Source organism: Fistularia commersonii, chromosome 14 (genome assembly GCF_037954325.1).
Source record: "Fistularia commersonii isolate RoL2024-O1a breed Wild chromosome 14, RoL_Fcom_v1.0, whole genome shotgun sequence".
In the NCBI taxonomy this organism is placed as follows: domain Eukaryota; kingdom Metazoa; phylum Chordata; class Actinopteri; order Syngnathiformes; family Fistulariidae; genus Fistularia; species Fistularia commersonii.
Genome location: NC_141297.1, coordinates 9,009,923 through 9,032,556, shown reverse-complemented (window position 1 = coordinate 9,032,556; position 22,634 = coordinate 9,009,923). Strand labels below are relative to the sequence as shown.

Here is a 22,634-nt window from a genome sequence, read left to right as displayed (position 1 = left end):
TTTGAGCGCTCTACCTAGACTACTGGTGATAATGATCAAGTCATCTCTGCGCTCCAGCGATGGTCCACCTCCAAACCCTGCACAGGACGTGAATCCCCACTGATTTCTTAGCTTGAGTTGGATCGCAGGGGCCGTCACATCTTAAATCTTTACAAGATCTTTTGGCCACTTTTACTTGACCAAATGTATGGTGACACAAGACGCGACTGGTGAATACCATAGAAGTGGTTATAATTCAGAATAAATTATTTTATCAATCAGATCAGAATCAGATCATTAGCTAGGGAAAAAAGGCCTTGATGTTTATAATATTGGGAACCTAATGTGGTGCTTTTTTTATGTCTGCATGTAAATGTGCAGCAGTGAGCTTCTGTTTGCAAGATGTAACAGTTCATGTAAGTCATATTTTCCTGCGTTCAGTTATGAATTACAGATACGCCATACAATAATCAGGGGTTCAGACAAAGGCCTGCATTTAGTTGAGTTTGTGTTTAACCACACGTGTGCAAAAAATAAAGAAACGATATTGGTAAAGTCCTGCAAATACGAAACATGAAGTATATAGTTTAATAAATTATGCCTTGAGAATGAACATTTAAGTAGAAAGTCCTCTTGTAGGCCACAAGGCTTGTAGTTGTAACCCTACATGAGCATGGCAATACTACATCTCGAGACACATAAGAGCAACATTTTACATTGTTATTATTGTTCCGATTATAAAATGGACATGCAATGAAACATGTTATTTTGGCAGTTAATTGCTGTCTAGGTATGTTTTGGTGTTACCAAAGATGGCAGTATTTCCTGATCTTTTGGAGTGGTCGCCGACCCTTCGCCGTGCGTGTGACGCTGCCGTAGCGTGGGGTTTCCCAGACCTGAGTGCAGGGTTACCGCGCCCATCTCTGCTGTTTGATGGCCGGAGGAAGAAGCGACTGAGATCCTGGCGTGAAGGAAGAAAACGAGGGACGACGACGGTGGCCGAGTCAAGGAAGGATTTTTTTTTTTGCTTAAAGGTGGAATTTGCGTTGACTTTGAAGAACGCTTTCACGGGACTCTGAAACGTTTATCCGCGTGAACACCGCCTTGTATCTGCTCCTCTGTGCCGGTGTGTCTCCCCCCTCTGCGGGTCAAAAACTGGGTTCGGGGAGTGCCGCTCCTCGGTAGCTAAACTAGCTAAATCTGAGCGCCTGGGTGGAGAGAGGAGAGACAAGATTTTGCTGTTTCCAGTCAATGTGATATAAACAACGGATACACTCGACTGAAAGCGGGTGAGTACACGAAGCGTTTAGTGAAATTATGTTTCAGAAAAATGTCTTGGTTTTTAAGTGGCTGGGCTAGCTTATCGAGCAGCGAAGATGTACGAAGGGTTAAATGGGTTGAGCGGCTCCTCTCGTTAGCCACATGCTAGCTAACGTTAGTCATTGCTGCCAAGAGAGTGGGTGGGGGTCACTGTTGAAGAAACTTAACGCGTTTGTCAAGTACCGAAAAATCCAAACTGGGTTAAGTTGAAGTTTAGGTGATGCCGATGTGTTTTTATTTATGGGTAGAAGTCACGTCTGCTCATGTTGATGAGCATGTTACTTGGTGACAGTTTGATAGGTTAGCCCGCACCCCTCTCCCACGTCCAGGTCTTTTCATTTCTCTCTGGAGAACTGGGGATGTGTTACTTAAAACAAAATAATCCTTGATTCTCTAACCCCTGCGAATTTACCCATATTGTAGATCTCAACGGGGTGCAGTATTAACCGTAAATCGGTGTCAATTGCCTGTTCTGCTGTCGGCCCACATTTTTTTCCATATCTTTGCAACACGGATAGCTAGTGATTGCCTGGTAAGCTAATTTGTTATATTTGTTACTCCCAGTTTACTTCAGATCGGCCATAGGCGAGCCGTTTCGCACGACGTTTAACGTTGCATGCATGCAACTTCTCACACTTGCATAACTCGGACCATCGAAATCGGGTTTCCTTTCATCGGTGTCGAAAATCTGTAGCATCATGCAATTGACAACGAAGAGAGCCTAAAAATGGCTACTTCACCAACAGTATTACCACCACCCCCACTATTCCATAGCAGTACTCGCAAGTTAGCCAGCAGTGACCGCGTCGGTGCGATGTTAGGCTGGTATGGTCGATCTGGGTGTGTAACTTCTATTCCGAACATGGCAGCCAAAAGAATCTGCCTCTATCGTTATTGAATGTGAACTATGTTGTCACTGAATGTCGCGTTTGTTTAAAAGTCGTGGACTCAGGCGGTCATATTTACCTTCCACTAATTGTTTGCGTAATAACGAGTTTCGCAGCAGCAAAGCACTGATTTGAACACAGATTAAAGGGATATATATTGAAGTGCAGCTCAAATAGAAAGCTGTTAATGAAGGGAATTGAATCTTAACGTTGCATTCGAGCCTCTGCCAAAGGTTTTTGCCACCCAGTCATCCACTGATGATTTGTAGAGGGAAATGGCAGTTTCGATATGGTTTTTCGCGTGCAGCAAATGAAGACTCAAATAGTCCTTACATCTGCCCAGAGGAGTTACCAAGCTGAAAGGCTTTACGTAAAATTGTCATGAAAGCGCTGACGGTAATCTGGTCGAGCCAATAGCCATTTTAGCTTCTTTAGTGTTTAAAGCCGAGTTCGATTGCTGTGGCCGGAATTAATTCGAACCTCTTGTTCTAATGCCGTGTAACCGATATTGTCTAATTGGATCTTGTCAAGCTAGTTATTTCGATCATGAGTCCATTGCGGGGCAAGGTGTTAGCGGCTACAGTGGCTCTGCCCCACAGGGCCGCGCTGCCTCATAGTATTAAAAGCTGTAGCCCAGAAAATGGGACCAACTCAATCTACATCAGATCCCGGTTTGCTCAACAATTACAATGCATCAAGGGACGTGAGATGAGTCCGGGGATTTAAATGTATTAGTGGATTTCCCGAAAGATGGTAAAGCGACGAGGCTGACGTGTTGTCGCAGAAAGTCGAGCCGAGCGCCTCCTCCAGCACGGAGGCGAGATACGCGAAGCCCGCAGCCTAAACCAACTTACTGGCGAGCCGCGCTCAGGCTAGACGTCTTGAGAAATAATCGCTTAAAATGATCCGGTTGCAAATGTTTGTTTTTTTATAGTCGTATTTGCTAATCGAGATATTTGTGTGTCCCGGCTCATTTCATTTTGCCAGTGTGCCCCCTCCCTCCGCCACCTCGAATGAATGGGTTCCTGTATTCAGGGCCCAAGCAGCTGCAATGAACAAGATGGCGTTCAAAGCCTTTTTCATCATCGCCTTTTCTGAGACTGAGTGAGACATCTGCCGAGCATCGGATGGGTTCTGGCTTGGCAGACTACATTTAATTGTACTACATTTAATTCCAGCACTCCCCTAATTTATTTTTTCATGAAACATGTTTCAAGCTTTGCTGCCGGTTTTCGAATGTTGCATGTGCATCTCAAATATAGGATATGCCGGGGAAGGTTGCACATCTTGACAGTGAGCATTTATACAAGAGAAAATCCTCAAATACTGAATTTCCTTTGATGGCTTATGGCAATATGAATTGTATATTTTTGAATTAAGGTTTAAAAGACAGTTAATATCAAAAAACAGCTATTTAGAGATTAAGAATTTTGTAACTTTTCCTGCAGCATTGTTATAAAGTAGTTTTCATTGGCAGACTACCTGTAAATATTCATAGCTCAGAGCATGTGTGGCTGCATCGTTTCATTGACCATAGTTGCAGCTCTGAGAATAGCATTTATGTACCTTCAAGCACATTCACCTTTTAATATTATTATGAATTCAATTTTGCCAGCTTGTATGACCTGCTGACCTCTTTCATAATACTGATTCAGGCTGTATGTGACTCTGTCCAGTGACCTCACTGATAGAAACTGCATAAATTGAATATCTTAATATTTAAAAATTTGTATGTGGACCTATAATATTTTTCATTTTTCCCCTTATTGAGAGCAACCTGTCCGGTTGATAAGTGCACCATGACACTGCAAGTGTATGTTAACAATCAGAATCATTAGCCATTTTCACCCTGATCTTTTTTAATTTCAAAAAGTGATTTTCATCTTGCTGTGGCATTTTTTCCCCTTATTTTTCTTATTTGACAAATGCATAAAAAACAGGGCTACCAATCCTATTGTCTTTATATATAATTTCTCTGGTATTGCTTGTCCTGGTTAATGACAAGGGGGAAAATACAATTTTCCACAGTACATTTATACTTTAATTAATTTAGACACTGATCCAATGACACTATATCGCTCACTACTCTCCCACAGCTATCTTCCAAGTGAATGTTTTCTGTTATATCTTGACTCCGTTATTATCAAGAGGTGTACTTTAATATATTTTCTAGACTGCATGCTGAAAACAGTTAGATTATTGTATTATTTTCTCTCATACAATATCCATGCTTGAAAGATATATAATCAATTGCTTTTCTAAGCATTTGGATGAACTCTTATAGAAGGAATACAACTGATCCTCAACCACTGCCTCAAACTGAGCTGCAAGTCACATGACAACCCTATGTTAGTAGATGGATCTGCAGATGGGTCAAAACTGCTGTCAAGACTAGAAATGTGCTCAGTGGCAGATTTTGTGAACTCAGTGGATTTATGTAAGTGAAAGTTTACAATGGCCACAATATTGGTTTTGGTTTTCAAGCTACTAATAGAAGGCTCACAAAGTGTTTGGCCAATCAGGTGCAGCCATGATATGTTGTGTAATATCAGCTGATACCGCTGACGGTAGTTTGTTTGTGTTTGCAGTTGTCCTATTTTGTCTGGCTAGGACTTTTTTATTTTTCACTGTGGTATGGAAAGAGGTGCCAAGTTTTTTTTGTTTTTTTTTTACTAGTATAGCATAGTATTTTGTAATTAGTATTAGTTCAGAGAGTATTCTCAGCAATACCAGAAAAAAACACATACATGATTCATATTAATGATATTACTACTATTACACAATACATAATACATACTGTGGTTAGATTCGATAATTAAATTTATGCTGCTTGCTGTTGTCCTGCGTCTTCCCCTGATATCCTGTTCATCCTTAGAAAGTCTTAAATTTAGATGTTCTAAGGAGGTCATAAAATGTCAAATCTTATTTTTAATTTAGCTTGTTTTGATTTTTGAGGTTCTGGGTATTTATATTCAAAGTACTTTCTATATTTACATTTTTTTAGCCTGCAGAGAAAAAAATGTCTTGTCTCAAATCATTTTACTAAATTAAAATGAAATTAAAACGCCACTATATTTTGAAAAGACAACTGCTGGTAAATTAGGTGACATTTGTTGACCTATTAAGTCAAGGTAGCTCATTATTTTGTAATTATTGATCAGGGATAAAGGTATCATCATGTCAAGCATATCGTATTTGTGTTTCTAGATTATGCAATGAAAAATATAAGCTAAGCTGCAGAAAGACCTAAGGTTTGTCCGTGTACATTAACTGCAAATGTCAAACACCTCTGTTGATTCCAGTCTACATGGTGAGACTGAAAGAAAAAGAACAAGAGAAACATCAGAAAATCAGAGGCTCACTGCTAAGTTGTCGTGAAATATTTATAGCGTTTCACTACAATGGCGCCTAGTTGGCTTTGGTGTACTTTGTGGTTACTTGTTTGCACAGCATTAGTATAAATGGTCAGATAATTGTATAATAATTTTGGAATTGTTCTCTGAAAAACTGGTTGTGTTTGTCCTTCAAATATTGATAATATAACACACTTGCAGTTACCTTAGAACAGTCCCCCCTTCACCAAGAAAGAGGTTGAAAAATACGGAGAGAAGGGGTGGTGATTGCCTCATCCTTTTTGATATTGGTCCCTGTACGTCAAATTGTAGATCTGCTCGAAACAGACATCTTACTGGCAACTCAGGGATTTTACCTGTGTCTCAGCCAGGGGACCTTCAATGTAATTACTATTTCATGAAAAGTCCCTGCTCCTGAGAGAGCATTTTCTATTTGCAGAAAGTTTAATGGGTGTTATCTTCAGTGTGGGGCTGATATGTCAAACACTAACCCTGAAGTTACTACTACCAGGTCTGTCTAACCTGGCACAAGAAGGTAGTTTTAGACAGTAGTTTTCACATGCGAATTGGATATGTCATCACAATTTTATTTTTAGTCATTCATATTAAATTGCCAGCATTTGTGTGTTTGTAGTTAATGCGTGAATTACGAAATCATGGAATATTTTTCCAATCAATATATTGAGATCCTTCTAGTGATGTGAGACCAAACAAACAATTCTTGCATATTTTTGAACATGTCCACTAAATTGGTTTGACAGTGTGACCTTTTTCCCCCGATCAAGAAAACTCTGATGTGTTTCATCGGTCAACAGTTATATATTTTTCTATCTTCTGTATTTTACTGTGGATTCCTTATCAAGAATTTTTGATATTGACTTGTGTTGTAGAAATTAGTACCAAGTTGAAAATTGAATTTTTACCAATTTTTTTTTCTGACATATTGGAAATGTCAGATGAAAATAAGCTGTCTTGAATAATTATTGAGTTATCGGGTATTTAATGTTCAGTATTTAGCAATCATATGTATATTGATATTCATTCATGTAATACTGAAAAGATGACATTCATGGTTTCATTTGCAAAATTTTTTTTTCGTAGTTCCTGTATTTTCCAGCCTGCTAGCATCTGTGTTTGAGTATCAGAAAAAGTGGGGTTTGTGTTGCACCATCTGGGACTTTAATGTAAGTAAAATAAACCATTTCATTCATTCTGCGTGTGTTGCACTGTAATAGAATGTTATAAAATCTTAATTGATTTAAAGGCCAATAAAATATCTAGACTATCTGTTCAACAAGCTCTTGCATAAATAGATGTTTTTAAACTACTTCATTTTCTGTGTACAGCACTTTATTTTTAAGTGTTCTGGCAGTTGTACTATTGATAGACTGAGGTGTATGAAGGACATTTGATATGCATTTTTTTTTCTTTTTTGCTTCTCTTTGATATGTAATCCATCATTCTCTGTGGTGTGTGTTAGAGGGAAGGGGGAGAGACATCTTAATATATACTAATCAAACTTATGTCGATATAAAATGCATTAAGCTTGCTTTTCAATTATCTTCAAAAACTGTTTTGTTATTTTTTTTGTTTGAAATCTGGCAGATCACTGCTCACAAGCAGTTTGTCAAATGAGCATGGACATGTTTGCACAGTTGTAATGGCATGCCAAACAAACATCCAATTTTGGAAAAACCCTTGTGTTTAAAACAAGGGATTGTACAAACAGAACAAGTTCAACTGTTCACCATGTTATTTTGAGCATGTTAAAACTTCTTATTAGTGTTAGGGGTTAAACACTCTCATCTATGATGTCATTTTTTAAGAGTCATTGCTGATAGATTTTCTGTAGCTTTTCAAAGTAAAACCAAGAACATCTATAATTTGAAAATGATTGATGTATCTTGATGCCTTTTATCGTGTCTTTTAATTGTAAATCCAATAGCAATAATGTATTCTTAGTATTTCTGACAATACAATACAATAACTTGCGAACCAATAGAAAGCCTCAATAAGGAGGTGAAAAAGCAAAAAACTTAAGTATTGAAAAAACAAACAGTACCTTGAAATGGAAATTTGTAATGACTACCCATGTTTGTTACATTTGATATTTTATCAGTGACTTGATGTCAGTCTCTGTTCATAATCAGACCAAATGTTGAGCGTTGAGTTGGTTCTGCTTATTTGCTTTTTTTTATTAGGATCTTGGATCATTTTTCAGCCTTTATTTGTCACAAAATGTTAATATGCACGTACTCAAAGGACAGCTAAATTGCTTCTGATCACTGAGTGTAAATAGTCATATGCTGTAGCTGAGCATAATCTGCACATGATGCTGACAAGTACTGTGAAAAGGGAAAGGAGACTAGCATTAAAAGAAAAGGCAGCTTTTTCCTATGTGTTTTGTCCCAGTTACCTCCCATACGCTTATAGACTCACTCTGTCGTGATTAAGTACACTAATATACACATACACATTATCTGCTGTTTACCACTTACCCTCGTTTTGGAACAAGGAAAGTTGGGAAAACTAAGTAGATGCCGGAACATTGGACATTTCTGTCTCTCACGTCTCTGTAGCTGTGCCAGTTCTGGGTCAGTATTACGATCGTGCAATGCTAACTTTGCCGATTTGAATGGATAAAAACAGGCTTTGAAGCAAAGAATTTGTAATTGAGCTGAAGTACTGTTTTCGCCAACAAAATATTGACGTTCAAGTTCTCAAATGGAAGGAGAAATTGAGATAAGATACTGTAGAATGTAATTTGCAGAAATTAAGTAAAATGAAGATCATATTTTCACCTAATATTGTAACAGAAAATTAAAGTGCAAAAAGGAATATATTTCACACAAAAATTAAGTACTACTTTTGGAACTTTGGATTTTCTAACACTATATAACTGTAAGTGAGCTCAACTACTCTCGCTTGTCTAAGTTTCACCACTTTTCATTGAATGTATTCTGCAGCACTGGCAATTTTCAAATCAACTGTCATGACAAATTTTGGGGGTTGCCAAGATTTGAACTTCTTACATGCTGATTAATTTGAAAAAAATGCCAAAGACCTCTAATTCTACCTGTGGAATGTATGTGCTACTGACCTGACTGTGATACAGTGTATATGATGTAAACCACGATGGTTTTAAATTAGATTGGCATGGGATCAGTTATACTAATGCTTTTTTCTTGTTTCCGGTCATGAGCAATTAATCCTGAAACCAGTTGATTGTTTTCACCATGTCGTTAGGCTCTTCAATATCATAGGTCTGGTATGTATATTTCTTTCTTACAAGATTGGGGATCAAAATGTTGTCCATTATGTTTCTTAATGTATTATGCTGATAGATGTATGCAAGAAATGTGCAGTTGAAGACATGATTCTGCAGTTAAAAGATAACCCTTTTAATTGTTCTGTACAGTTCCAATATGAAATCTTTCACATTAAATCACCATAAGAACATGTAAAATTTTAGTAAAAAAGGATAATAAATGACAGTCTTCATTTAGCGACCCAAAAATGCATTGAAGAAAAATAGTCTGATTTAGGAGATATGAAATAATTTCGCAGTTTTGATTTTAGCAGTCCAAAATGAAATTAGTGACATTTTGGAAAACAAATAAACAAAAATGAATACTTAATCAGCTTTCTATATCAGGCACTCCCTTGTCTTACAGTCTCACAGTTAGTCTGTTACAACTGTCTGCCATTTTCTCACTTATGACAGCAGTTACACAGAAAGCAGACTGGCCAAATACCATTAAATGGCGCGTGGTGTGGAGTGGAACAAAGAAATGACACAATGAGGAGACCTTCACCAAATCAAAGTTATTATTTCTTACATGTTACTTGTGTTTACAATTCTATTTTATGGCTTGAATGGAGATGTAATGTGTAGAGCCGGCTTGAGTATCTTACTTTCCTGCTGTCTTTGCAGAACATCTGTACTGCTGTGATTCAACTTTCTAATTTTAATACCCTTTTAAGGTCCCAACTTTTAATTGTCTGCAAGCTGTTAAAATCCCTTTCAGTGTTCCCTGTGCCCTGCCAGCTATAGGGTAAAAGCACCAAACTCTGTCAGGTTTCATATGCAGGTTAATGCAGTTAATGAGATGTTGACAAACCAGTCAACTCACTATCTACAACACTGAATTTTCAAAACTGCAGCTTGTCTTAATTTGTGATACTTCAACTGTTAACCTCTTTGAACATGGATATGTTTAGACCTTGAGCATTTAATACCGTTTTAAAAAAATGTTATGGTACACAAATATGGTCATGTGATGGGCATGAGCCCAAGCAGCTTTTCTACATTGGCTTGCAATGTGAAAGAAGTGGCTGTTAAGCGGTGGATACATTAGGTACTCTCTAGAGCCAGAATTATATGAGCTTCTGCTTGTTTGGGGTGTGGTCAGCTTGATTGTAATGCATCAGTCTAAATCGTGCAGGTCAGCATGTTTCCATTAGCAATTATGAGAGATCATGGTCAAGAGTAGATTTGCTTGTATCTAACTTTATGGAAGTGAGGATTTAAATGCCTGCATGTATATGTGTGTGCATGCATGTGTGCGCCCGCCCACAAGTGTATCTATTATTGTGTGTTAATTGGGCTGAAAAGGGGCTGCACTAGTGGTTTAAGCACTATGTGAGACTGTTACAAATTAAGTATGCTCCAAAAATAATGTGGATGAAAAAAATCCACCCACCAGGCTATTTTACTTGGCAAAATAATTGTGTGCGCGAGTGTATGTACACGCGTGTGTGCGCGGATGTGCTTGATGAGTTGAGGATGTCAGTCATCAACGACAAGAATTGATGTCTGAGTAGTTGGCTCATGACAATATTTTATTTTCTTGATGATTCTGTTACTCATCCACTGTCATGAGCAAGTTTTTTTATTTCTCAGTTTTATTGGTCACCAAGAGAGCAGTTTACAAAAAGTAGGTGCAGTTCCTTACGTCCTGCTTCAGGTGCTTCTAAAATCTGAACTGGAAGGCATCTGTGTACACATTCTTCTTCTGTCAATGGAGTTCATCATTAAAAAGGTAACCAAGGGGGTTTGAGCAATATGGCCTTGAGCAAGGGAGGTCTGAACAAAGAATAGTAATTGTTAGTTTATCATCAGGGTTGATGTTAAGTTTTGGGAATGTTACTGCCTTCTCCCAAATAAATTGAAGGTGAACAAGTTTGTACGGTGCAGATTCAAAGAGTACTTAGTGTACCAAATACTGCTGGAAGAAATTTCTAAAGAAAATCTAGATGTGTGAGCAACTTTTTAAGTATCTGAAAAGCCTGTTTTACACAATGATAATGTGAAATATATATTTAGAAAGTTTGATGAGGTTTTTGTAATTCAACTTCTTCCCGCAAAAATCTTAAATAATTAACCATTTCTCTGGTTTTATTTGTATATTTGATGTCCAAGCTTTTTAAAGAATAGATAGAATAGATAAAGTGAAAGGCATCCCTTAAAAGATATGGGTGAATATCTAAGTGCATATTATATCAGACGATACGTTCGGAGATTTACACTTGGGTTTGTTTTCCAAAAGTAACCTAGACCTGTTTAGTGGCCACGTATTATCCTTGTCAGCCACATTTTATTGATTGGATTAATAAATGTAACCAGTATGTTTGCATGAGTTTATATTTCCCGAAGCTGAAGTAAAATCAACATGCAGGGGAAATGGCACTTCAGTGTCGTCAGCCAGTGTAGATTTGACTGGAGTTCGGCATAGGTAGCTTGTCATCGCTGGCCAAGAGATCCTGGCTACTGTTTTGAATAGCTGAAGTGGCACCAGGACTGTTTAGTGACTCTTTCAGCATACCGACACTGACAGTCTTACTGAAACCCGTGACGAACCCTGACAGAATTCTGCATGTGCACCTCAACACTCTGCTTTGAATAGAAACTGTCTTTCTATTTACATTCTAGCCCGTAGATTTGTCTGCTCCAGGAAAAATGTGACCAAACCTGAAACTCGGCATGATGAGGAATGTGACAGTATTAGTGAAGTTTCTTCTTTAAAACAAGAAAATCTTAAGTCTCTTCAGAAAGAGTGGTCTAGCTGTCATGTGACTTTTTAACACACACACTTGTTTCTCTCTTGAAGGCTGGGGGAGAAAGCACAGGGGGAGGGGAATGATTATAAATGCAATCAAAGAAGTGTGTTTTATGTTTTAAATAAAGTCATGCTTTTGGCTTTAGGCTAGCCTGACCTTCCTTTCCTTTTTTCTTTTACTTTTTAAATCCAATTCATTCACTTTTGCATATGAAAAGCTGGTTGTGCACATGTTCTAAGCACAAAACATACTTTTGTGAATCTATATGACTGTGTCTTTTCGACACGCAATATTTAATTGCTTTCATGCTCTAGTGTGGAAGCAAATTCTTTGGCATACCTCTACTGCCATGTAATAAAATGTATTGTTTTGTTTAATTCGATTGGATCCTGCTTCACAATTGTGTATGTGTACATTTTAGAAATTTCCAATAATTTTGAAAATCTGGCCTGTATCTGTCTAAACACCCAGTGCAGGTGAACCTTAGCCTTTTTGTTGGCAGGTAAAGAGCAAAGTCTTGACTTCAGTATATGAAATATGTAGGATGTGAGCACTTAACTGATGATAAAGTGATCAGAAAGTTGCAATACATATTGTTTAGTCCAATAGTGTTTGCCCAAACACTAATGTAGTTGTAGAATTGTTGTGCACATACATACCACTGTTGGGCCTGTTGGGTGGTTTGTCTGCCTGCTGGCATCACATTTCTCAGGTATATCACAGTTCCTTTTTCTTTAAGAAGGTTCAATCTCTGAATTTTTATGTGGTGATGTTTGTTAAACCCTAATCTGTGACATCTTCATGTATCATTACTGCAATAACTGTGTGTGCAGAACAAGCAGCATAATTTTCTGAACACGTACCTTTACCTTCTCCAGGCAGATGTTGCAGATTTGCGACAGCCAAATATCAGATTTTTCCTGCAACTACAACTTAATTTGAGCCTGAGAGGGTTAAGTCTGTTATCATTTTAGGTTACATATGAATAGGAACAAAAGATTTAGCATGTTTCAGTTGGATTTTCTGAAAAAGTAAATGTTAAAGCCTAATTTTGTCAGACACACTTTGATGAGATTTTTCTCTGTGTAAATGAATATGTTGAGCTAAAGTCTGTTATTTTCACCATCAATACCCTGTCTGCTAAGTGCATCATGGAATGTTTCACTAATCAATGAATTAAACTCTTGTGTCCATCCCATTGATATTGTGTCCACTGTAATCAGACTTTACTCACAATAGACAAAGCAACACTGGGGTGTGGGGGGCACATATTTTTGCACATATAAGGGGTCAGTATAAATCATATTCTGTTGAATGGCAAAAACTATTTCGCGCCATCTCACAGATTTCACCAAAAGCCTGTGTTTTTACTGTAAAGATTCTCAATACCTTATTTTGAAAATGTTATTTTGCTGACTGCAACATGATTATGGTCAATATGGTGAAGAGCACTGACAAAAACATGCCACTTACAAATGTACCCAGGTTCTTCCTCTCTCTCTCACACACATACACACACGCAAGCAATTTATTTTCTTGCTGTATTATATAGCCGAACTCTGATTTATTAGATCATATTCTAATTCAATGCAAGAGATAATGGGTAGCACCACATGACCCATCTTACTTGTGTACTTTCAGTACACACTGTGTGAACTTCTCAGTAAACATGCCATCCAAGTTTGCAAAACATGCAAATGGACACTGAAGGTGAATAATCCATTCATGTTATTTAAAAAAAGATCCCTTATCAGACATTACTAGCTTTTCTTATTTTGTGTTGCAGATTGGAATAATCTGAACTAAAGACTAATGGTGTTGACTCTTTTTTTTTTTTTTTTTTTTTTTTTAAATCAGCCTAGTAAACTGAACAAACTAAAGTGGCAATGATGTTTTGCCAGAAACAGACATAGGACTGTTTTCACACTGCATCTGAAATCCCAGTCCTCCAAAGTTCCAAAGCTCGCTTTGTGCTCACTCATTTGAATTAATCTTCTATTTGGAATAACAGTCCCTCCTACCTGTGATTCTCATGGTTTTCATTGCACACTGAAATATAGACAGATATGGTTCTTATTTTCTTAATGTACTTTATCTTAGTCTGTCCAATCCAACCCCAAACCTTTGTATCCATTCCATGATTTTTATTTGTCTTACCAATCCACTGTCCTGTATAATGTCTCACTGCCTGTATAATTTTTTTTCCAGAAAAATCATGCAGCTTTTAATATCATGTGGAATACCACAATCTAAACTGTTTCAGTTCATGCATTCTCATTCGTAGCCCCAGGAATTTGATCCACTTTCTTTAGCAAAATAGGTTACGGAGCCTTAGGCTCTTCTTTTTCAGTTTACCCATTCTTGAGACCTATAAAGATTTGAACTCCACCTACTCCTCTGTTAGTGAATACAATGTTTGGACAAAATCACAGCCCGAGACTCACAGCGGTGTTCATCACTCTGCAAGGACCAAGATTTAGAACTGTGTTAAATAGTTGCTCTTGGAATATTTGTGCTACATAAATCCTGCCATCCAAGCATGATGACCTTTTAATGAAACCGATAACATATAGTGTCACAGTAAAATTAGAGATCTTTTTTGAGTAAACAGAAGTAGTTAAGGAGGTCTATTTTTCTGTTCTATTCATTGTTCAATCTTTGAACGATACAATTTTTGAAATACACCTGAATTAAACATTATCTTTAATTTGTGTGTGTGTGTGTGTGTGTGTGTGTGTGTGTGTGTGTGTGTGTGTGTGTGTGTGTGTGTGTGTATCTATATGTATATAAATCACACGCCTATCGTGATCTCTGCACAATATTTTTCATATGTTTTTCATTAGTTGTGTGACCTCTGCTGCAGAAGTCTCCTGCATTGTTAATGATGTTTTTCAAATTTGAATGTGGTCAGATTAGGATGTTTTTGCTTTTATTGTCATACAAAAATCAATCAGTATGCCACAAGGTGCCTCTACTACACAAAACTGTCTAACTACACACTTGTCCTGAAAAAATGTCAGCAACTAAACCAGTAGAATTACCATAATAAATCATTTTAAGTAGGGAATCTTGATCTGAAAGAATAAGTAGTAGGCCAAAATCAATAATGTTATTCAGATATTATGGCTAGCTTTTCTTGTTCGGAAAATTAAATTAAGTTCTGAGTAGACTCAAAATTAGAAAGTACAATTTTAGAAGAGTGTGTGGATTGATAATTTTTCCGTCCTCTGAGGTTGTCTTAGATTGGTAGAAATATATAAAGCCAAAGATTGTGTGTTCTCAAGACATACAAGGAGATTGGATGGGCTTTTAAGAAATGTCCGGGAGCAATCTCCTTGTGTCTTCTCTTACTGCATCATCAGCCCCCTTGTTCCGAACTACTTTGACCTGGTTGTATTTCAGCTACATTTACCATGCATCACTTCTCTAGAGTACTCAGACCCTCACCCATAGCCTCGAAAAAAATAAATGACACCCATATGCACATAGGATATGAATCCATATTGTTTAATTTTGACTGAAAAAAAATCTATGTAATACCATACCAACATTTTGAAAATTATTTTGAAGTGAAATAACCGCCAAGTACTATCTAGTAGCTCTTACAACATATTCAAAAAGTGTATATTGATGTGATTTGTCAGTACACTCTGTACTGAATTTGACATTTTCTGCCACAAAATTTTCACCAATGACTGCACTTTGGTAGTGGCTCACTTCAGAAAAGTCAAATGGATGGAAAAGCTATATTATCTATATATGGCTCAGGGCAACTAATCATTTAATCTGTTTAGATTTTATATTTCAAGACACTTATTGATAGTGATTTTGTCAGCCAGTCACTATTTGTGTTATGAGAAGCAGAGAGCAGAACACTTAAAATACTGTAGACTGTGAGTCAATTGATTCTGAAATGAGTTAGTTTTTCTGTAGTGGTCCATAAAGGCCAATCAAGTTGCAGTAAAATCTGAGTGCTACTGTTTGGCAATATAAAAACTGTTACTTCCTTCAGTCAGAAGTACAGCCAGTAAAGTAGTTTGAAAAGGCTATAGATGACCAACATCCCCAAATTGTCATCTGAGCAGAAAGTTTCCAGAATGGCTTAAACTGATTTAAAATGATTAAGATCAAAGGTTGGTGTATCCACAAAATCACGAAGACCTCCTACATTAGATTTAACACTTTTACAAAAATGCTAAATTTTGATATCACTGTTTTCAAATTTGTTTAAAATTTCTGTGTACTATGACAGGCAATACTAGTGTCTTCTGATGTCTTGTTAAATGTCATTACTGACGTAGAAATTCATTAGTACCTGTGAATATTTAGATCTGTTAACTGATTTTATAGTTTATTAGCCCTCAGATGCGACAATGTTATATTGTGTGAATGTCAATGATCTAATAATATCAGGCATTTGCAATTTCCCTCTGGAGGATCAAGACTATTCTGATCAGTAGAATTGATCTTATTTATAAAACAGGGATGAAAACTATGGGATTTTAGATCAATGTTTCAAATAGCTATTTTGAAAATGACAGCCAGCCCCAGCCTTTTTGAGATTAAAAACCAAAGTACACTTTTTCATGTGAAGTGACTCAGAAAGCTGCTTTCTTAAATTTTATTATTTATAAATGATATTTCAAAAACATTCAACTTGGACATGGCAGCTTGTATTGTAGGCGCATGATGTTTAGCATGTTAAGGGATATGTAAAACTATTTTCCCAGAGGCCTGTTGATAAAATACCACATTTCATGGTAGAATAATAGCGCCAATCTTACTTGTCCTTACTTGTTCCACCCAGTTGGATTCAACCTGTCTTTAAAACGCTGGGGTAACTTTGCTGAGCTGCACCCTTTTCAAGTTGGCAGCATTTTTAAAGACAGCAGACATTGCCATCCTGAACTATTTCCACATAGCTTATATGACATCACATTTCTTCTTGGATAATCCGTCATTTATGTGGGCATGCTACTTTGTTGAAATTTCTCGTGTTGCTCGTAGAGAGGTGAGGAGAGTTAGTGAATTACAGATAATGTATTGAAACTCAATTTTCATTCTAAACATTGTGTGCATCACGATTTTGCATGAATGACTTTATGTGTAATTGCATGTGAGTGAGAAAGTGTCACCAGTTTGACTGAATGGCATAATTCCCCTAGAGAATCCTGCTGTGCTCAGGTCTGTAACTTTTTTTGTGAAGTAAATATGCCACAATACAACCAGACACCCCGTTAAAAAAATAGAATTTAAAAAAATCACATGGCAAAGGTAACTTGTATTTGTGGCTACTCAGTAATGTTTGCTAGAATAAATGTTTTTCATGAAAGACCAACCTGTGTTCCTATTTGTTTCACATTCAGTTTGTCTTTTGTCCATTAATTTGCGTTTCATTGTGTCCTGTGTAACCCAGGGTTGTAATGTGGTTGCATTGGTTAGTCTGTAAAAAATTGGATTGACACTGATGACTTCAGTAAAGGTAGCAGAAACAATTAAGTGTGTTTGTAAAGTGTGCTGTCGCCACATCCGTTGAATGTTTTGACAAAGGAAAGAAACCGACCCGGGAAACACCCTTGAAAAGGAAACGCCTGCTTAGAGAGGCTCTATGCTAATATCAAGATGGAGGCAGCTTGCTGACAAAGATGATCTCTTGCAGAGAGATCACAAACTGATCTGCCTGTTTGAGATACAAATGTTTTAGGACTGTACAATAATTAGAAAAACTGCATAACTGATACTAATATATCTGATTAACTTTGAGGGATATTTCATTTTAAGTAATTTTCTGGACTGTTTTATATGGGGAATTTTTTTTTTTTTGTTTTTTTTTTTAAGTAAAATATACAATTTGAAAACAGGGCAACATGAAGTTAATGCTGTCAGAAACATTTCAATTGCATCATTTTTTGTCTCAAATGGCTTAAAAATAACATCAGTCCAGATTTATGAATTTTTACATGCTTTTTGAGAACCATTTTCTTCCTCAACCCAATAGTGCTCTCAAAGATTTGGCGGAAATTACCATGCTGACAGTGGAGGGAGGTAGCAGGGTACAGTCCTTATGAAAGTCAGGGGAAGTGTGGCTGCTGTCCATGAGAAATAAATTATTAAAGTCACCATCCTAACCCCACCCTTTAAACACTGCGCTGTCCCTTATATATTGCTTTATTTAGATATTTATCTGTGTGACAGTTAAAAATTAGTTTTATAAATCTGTGTAAAATTGAAGCTAGACCTCTAAATTATGTTGTATCAGAAAGCTATTGTTTTCTTGTATGTTTAGTAGAATAAGCTACGCAATTATTAGCTGCAGTGTTAGAAATGAACTGTAATCTTTGGATATATACTTAACTATGAACCAGCAATAATCTGGTGATGTAATTGAGTGAGTTTGCATTTCACGATCCCCCATTTCCAGTCAGCAATCTACCTCGCATTTTTATTGTAACAATTATATTTAGAAAATTACAGCTTCCATTATTACGTTTACCACCACTGATTGAATATACAGTCATGTAACTGCTGGGTGTGATCTGTAGCAGTGTCCAAAACCATTTCCTACCTATCATATTTTGTTTAGTAAGTACAGTATATCATCTCATATTGCAGGTTAAAAGGTCTACTTGAAATCATCAGTACATAATAGAATATCTTTGTCCTCTGCTCCTGTCTGCTAGAATCAGGGTGGAGTTCGGATATGTACAAACACATTTATATGTGTTTGGGTTTCGGTGCAAGCAGATGCAAAAGCACAGCAGAGCAGAAATTCTCGCTATCTCAAGCCTAGTTGTTCACACCAGGCATGAGTGCTCTCTGCCTCATATGCTCAGCACTGCTATCAACAATTCTTCAAATTTTGTGTGTGTGTGTGTGTGTGTGTGTGTGTGTGTGTGTGTGTGTGTGTTATATTTTTTATTTTGGTCATGTACTGGCTTTGAATGTGAATCATAAAGTAAATCTGCTTTGTGAAATAAAGCCAGATGATCGTGTTGGAAAAGGTAGATATCAATTATTTGATCAAATCCAGGTATACCCTGCTGGACCAGTTAAATCAGGAAATGAAAAAAGTGAGATAGACAGGCACTTTTAGAACAAAACACATTACATTGCAATTCACCCCAATGAAAATTTAGACAACCAAATTAAGGTGTGGAGTGCTTTTAATGAAACAACACCGTATTTAGGGAGACATTAATATTTTTGCAGTATAATTGCTGTTGTGTATCCCCACTGGACCCAGCACACATCTTGACAGCCAGCTGCACATCGCCACCTATACTCTCTGTCAAACACAGGACTCATCTGAATGAAAACAGGATGGCACCAAGTTGCATTCTAAACTACAGGCATTGTCCAAGTTATCTCACTAAATCAGTTTCCACTTTTCCCAAACACCCAGGGAATAAGATTTTCTTTTTGCATATATGTGAAGGAGACTAAGTTCATAATATTGTGTTTTCACATACCTCACAAATTGTTACATTAAGCCTTCAGAGAAAAAAATGATGAGACCGATAAACATGTGTGTATGTGTGTGTGTGTGTGTGTGTGTGCGCGAGTGTGTCATTCTTTTCTCTTAATGCTTATGCATATACTTGCATATATATGTGTGTGTGTGTGTGTGTGTGTGTACGTGTACATATGTACACATATATGTACATATATTTGTTTTGTTTTTTTGACAGATATACTGCAGATAGTTTATTCTTCCTAAAGCATGACATTTCAAAGATAAACATTACAGCCTGTTATGAAGCATGTTTTAATCAGTAAAATGGAAAAAATGAATTCAGAGCAATAAATTAAAGCTCTGGTCAGTTATTTGGATTTGCCAAGCTTCCTCTTTCCAGGAAGCACAATCTTGTCAAACAGTCCAGTTGTTCTTGTCTTATAATCACACCCACACTTGACAAGAGCGTATTTGCACTGAATATTTTTCTATTCGATGTGAATGCTCATCTCATCTTATCTGTTCACATGAATGTAGTGTGACCCGGCAGATAAACAGGGAAACTTGTTCCTTTCTGGAGAGTCATTGAAACCAACTGTTTACACCTGAATGCATATTAGCATTGCAAAAGTTAGTAGTCCTTTTCATGAAATGTCGACCATACATTCCTATGTTAAGTTTATTTTCCATTTATTTTCGTAAAATGAGTGTGAAATTTGCATTTAAGAAATGTAACAAACATAATGTGAACATTTAGCTTGGTTTTTCACTGTTGGCGTTCCTCACACACCAGCTTCAACCAGCTTTGCAGTTCTTTTTGTTTAAGTTGGATATCCTAAAATGGCTGTGTTGTTTGACTTCTACACACCCTTAAATTTTATTAAATAGGAGAGACAGCTATAACATTGAAGTTGGATTGCATCACAATTGTTGATATATTCTAATGCATGAGTAGAAATGACTTTCTTCATCTGAGCATGGTCTAAAAATTAGTTTATTTAGCATCGCTATCTGGATGTCATTAAAAATTATCTATAATAATCTATCTTATCTATGGTACTCTCAGTCTAATTGAAAAATAAGGTCACTATTTACTACTTGAGTACTAGTATATTCTGGATACCCACAGAAAAGCTTAGGTATAGTTTGCTTTAGTTTTATCTGATTGAAATCTCGTCATTGATGATGACTCATGAATACCATGATTTTATTTTATTTTTATTCATTTTTTATTCATTTATTTATTTTCATGTTAATGTAGTTTTTATATTTGTAATAGAAAAGCTAAGAAGGCAAATCTGTCCGCCTGCGCAAATTGGGTAGGTGTAAGATTTTTGTAAAGAATCTACATTTTGCGAATGTTGAGCAGAACTGTTTTAAATACTGGGAAGCTCACGGAGTCTTGGTCCCCTTCACCAAAGGGTTAATTAGTAGCTCCCCTCCCAATTGTCCTCTGCTTGTTCACTCTCATTAGTTTAATCTGGCTCTGCCCTCCAGCTTGCCTCTTGCCTATATCCTCTTGTGCACCAGAACATCTCATTGCCTACTCCTCTCTGTAAGTCATCATAGTGGAGCCTCTTGTCAACCCTTGCAATCTATTGCAAACTCCATGTGCTAAAATATAGCTAAAATATCTTCAAGTCACAGCATTTAACTATGCTTGGACACCCTATGTTTGACATCTCCTGCAAACATCTCTATAAAAACTATAAAATCTCTTATGAAGCCTACCTCTTTGGAAGTGAGGGCAACGTTAAGATATGCCATGATGTAAACTGGTGGCAGGTAGTTGCAATTTATTTGTTTTTCACTCATTACGAGTGAACGACCATTGACTAAAAGCATCCATTTCTTTAATAGCATTATTGGCAGCCATGACAGCAGAATTATGAGGGCCCCACCTCTTTGTGGGTGAAGTTATTCTTAGGTCATCAAATGTACTGAAATCAAGTTGGTCTTGACCTATACATTTCTATTATTTCAGTCATTCATCTCCAACAGATAATACTCTCCCTGGTCAAAATTGGTTAATCTTCATCTTCTTAAATTGTATCAGCATACTTGTTATGCAAGAAGTCACAGTTTTCAATTCATAAGTATAAATTAGCTGTTTTTGTTTTGTTTTTCCTCCATATCAGGTTTACCTTGAGTACCTGTTAAGTTCGTACAGTGTTAAATTATCAGCCAATACATGTTTAATGCTGTATCAGAAGTAAATAACTATGAAGTGGGCATGTGTGCAAGGAGTCAAATTACACTTCCTCTCTCCTTGTCACTGTTTTGTGCTTGAGATGTCAGAGCTGATAGGAGTGGCTAGAAAATGTGAAGTCTGCTTCCCTCCCTCTTTCTCCTCCCCCACCACCTCTCTAAAAATAGCTGGCAGAAAGAGAAGGCAGTAAAGTGGAGGCTCCGCTGTGCTGCCATTGGTTCTAATGCTCCCAACATCAGCACAAGAAATGTGTCCTCTAAATCACACTTCAAATGTCTATTTCCTGAAATGAACACTTTTAAAGACAAATGTAAGCAGAAACTTATCATCTCTACAATTTAAGTTTTATGCTTTTAATATAGAGATGAGATTATAAAAGATGTGAAGACATTTGTAGAAATGTACAGCCTTTTCACAGATGTAGTTTGTCGACAGATATTGGAGTCAAGAATTTCCACTCTATTCTTCACCTTTTCTCTTTATCTTGATTATATTTTTTCTGCTTTTTATTTTGATCTTTTAGTTTTATTTGATTCTTTTGGTACCCTAGGTCTATGTACTTATTTTCATATTTATATATTTATACATATTTGATTTCCCCCAATTGCCTCTCAGGGACAAATAGTAGATGTAGAATAGTATAAAACTATAATCAAACATTCATCTTCAAAAATCCATCCATTTTTTTCCTTGTAAATGTTAAAACTGTGCTACAGTGTAACAAGGGACACAGTGGCAGCTCTTCAAATCACACCACTCAATAAATGATGTGTAAAGAAATTTCTTATATCCTTGTCAAACCCCTAAATGTGAGGCAGGCTGTGAGGAAACTATTTGATAAAGTTAATTGTGTGGCTCGCGATAGTTTCAGGTGATTTGCTGGAGCGCATAACGCCAGTGGGTGGTGAACAGTTTAGCGTCCCATTGGTTGGGAAGGGAAACTAATCCTGGTAGCTCATATCATGGTTGAAAGTCCTCTAAAAGGCTCTGTTAATATACTTTTCCACAGCACTAATTTAGGCATACCCAAAGCAATACTTAAAAAAATGGATGTTTATTTTCTACTGTTACTGTAATGAAAAAAACACAAATTTGATATTTTTTCTCTGGTTATTTAATCCTAGCCTTGTGTTCGTAACACTCTTTTCGGACTTAATTTTCTGCATTCTCAGATGGTGTTCTTAGATGCAATAAAACAAATTCCTTACCAGTAATATATGGTGCATCTCTTCTGCGCTGCCTCAATTCTTTGTTGGAATGTGGGTTAACTATCTCAGTTGGGTGACCATATATTTTGCTTGTCATTTGTGCTTATTTTTCAATGATTTCCCACATCACTTAGATAATAGTGGTTGGTTCACATTAACACTAAT

At 36.8% G+C, this 22,634-nt stretch overlaps 1 protein-coding gene across 2 annotated transcripts in view; it reads left to right on the top strand.

Annotated features, from left to right (window-relative positions):
- The first annotated feature begins 876 nt into the window (after window positions 1–876).
- LOC147227210 (guanine nucleotide-binding protein G(I)/G(S)/G(T) subunit beta-1) overlaps window positions 877–22,634 on the top strand; it is a 36,935-nt gene continuing 15,177 nt past the window's right edge. The window contains exons 1-2 of one of the 2 annotated variants that reach the window (XM_086159182.1): window positions 942–1,268; window positions 6,641–6,723. The gene's annotated coding sequence lies outside the window, so the exon portion shown is untranslated. Of the gene's footprint in view, window positions 1,269–6,640; window positions 6,724–22,634 lie in introns of both variants that reach the window. The other variant, XM_086159180.1, reaches the window with a different exon arrangement.